The following is a 2113-nucleotide window of genomic DNA, read 5'->3' on the forward strand; positions in this document are numbered from 1 at the left end:
AAAAAAAAAAGTAAGCATAGCAAGAAAAGAAGAATCTAGCTCTCCAGCTCGGATGGGTGTGGTTCGATGTAGGTAGTTCGGGTTTGTTTCAAGGGCTAGTCTCCGAGGCCCCGCCTTAGTAGATGCAGGGAGAAGAATGGCGGTGCCTCAATCTCCCCTCAGAGCATGCGTTGCCAACCACTCTCTTGAGTCCAACCTCCCTGTGCCAAGGGCGGGTCAAATTGTTCCAGTTTTCTAAGTTCCGCCAGGCCTCCAAATCGTAATACACGCACATTAATGCTTCCGCCACAATTAAAATAACCTCTGGCAGCCAGGCAGCTTTCTGGTAGGGACTGCGCAAGGGGAATTGAAGAGCCAGCCCTTCCCTGGCTCCACCTGAGGTCGGTAGGCTGCCGGGCCCATGGGAGAACAAGCCTGCTGAGGGGGTCGGATTTCTCACCCTGTGCCCAGCAGCTGCAAATGGAACGTTTGTCTCTCCACCACAGGCTGAGGTCTCCTTTCAGCCTCTCCTCTTCCCCTTGGCTCTGTACCACCCTGCAGGCCGGCTCGCATGCAGCTCTCCAAAATTCTGTGCCAACCTGCACAGCTGCCCTGCATGCACGCAGCCCTGCACGGTGCTGTGCAGCCTCTGGACACACGCTCTCTGTGGCCCGGGGCTAAGTCTCTGGGCACTCTCTTTCCCAGCTCTGCTTTGAGCCGGTGCTCCCTCCCTTAGTCTCCATTCCCAGTTCTCACCCACTCAGGCATCCATGAGGCTTACCAATAAAAGATCAGTGTGCTCACCTCCACTCCTGGAGATCAGAAAGTTGCGGCTTTTAATTCTTACTTTTATGATTGTAGGTGTGCGGAGGTAACAGTGTTCCTTTCTTCTCTGCCATCTTGCCCCGGAAACTATAATAGAGTCTTCATCCCCCTGGCAATATGTGATTGATCCAGGAGTAAGCATTTGGCTCAGACTCTGGGCAGAAACTTGAGACTGGGCATACGTGATCCCAGGTTTAGTATGGATGAGACTACAAACAGAAAGTAGAAGCCAATTTTCAGCAAATAGTTCTGGGAAAACTGTACAGCAACATGGAGAAGAATGAAACTGGACCACTTTCTTACACCATACACAAAAATAAATTCAAAATGAATGAAAGACCTAAATGTGAGACAGGAAGTCATCAAAATCCTATAGGAAAAAACAGGAGAAACCTCTCTGACCTCGGCCACAGAAACTTTTTACTTAACATGTCTCTGGAGGCAAGGGGAATAAAAGCCAAAATGAACTATTGGGATCTCTTCAAGATAGAAAACTTCTGCTTAGGAAGGAAACAATCAGGAAAACTAAAAGGAAATTGAGAGAATTGGGGACGATTTTTGCAAATGACATATTGGATGAAGGGTTAGTATCCAAAATCTACAAAGAACTTATGAAATTAAAAACCCAAGAAAATAAATGGGCAAGAAACCTGAATAGATACTTTTTCCAAAGCATCCAGATGGCTAACAGACACATGAAAAGTGCTTAACATCACTCATAAGGGAAATACAAATCAAAACCACAATGAGATACCACCTCATACATGTCAGAATGGCTAAAATGAACAACTCAGGAAACAACATATGTTAGTGAGGATATGGATGAAAGGGGACAGTTTTGCAGTGCTGGTGGGAAAGCAAAGTGGCGAAACCCCTATGGAAAACAGTATGGAGCTTCCTCAAAAAATTAACAATAGAGCTGCCCCACATCCCAGTAATTGCACTACTAAGTATTTACTCAAAGGATACCAAAATGTTGATTTGAAGGGGCACATGCACCCCAATGTTTATAACAGTGCCATCAACAATAGCCAAAGTATGGAAATAGCTCACCATCCATTGACTGATGAATGGATAAAGAAAATGTGGTGTATATATGTATATATATATAATGGTATATATATACATATATATATAATGGAATACTACTTGGCCATCAAAAAGAATGAAGTCTTGCCATTTGCAACAATGTGGATGGAACTAGAGGGTATTGTGCTATGCAAAATAAGTTAGAGAAAGATGAAAATTGTATAATTTCACAAGTATGTGGACTTTGAGAAACACAACAGAAAAATAAGATAAAAACAGA

This window comes from Suricata suricatta, chromosome 3, assembly GCF_006229205.1.
Source record: "Suricata suricatta isolate VVHF042 chromosome 3, meerkat_22Aug2017_6uvM2_HiC, whole genome shotgun sequence".
Taxonomy (NCBI): Eukaryota; Metazoa; Chordata; class Mammalia; order Carnivora; family Herpestidae; genus Suricata; species Suricata suricatta.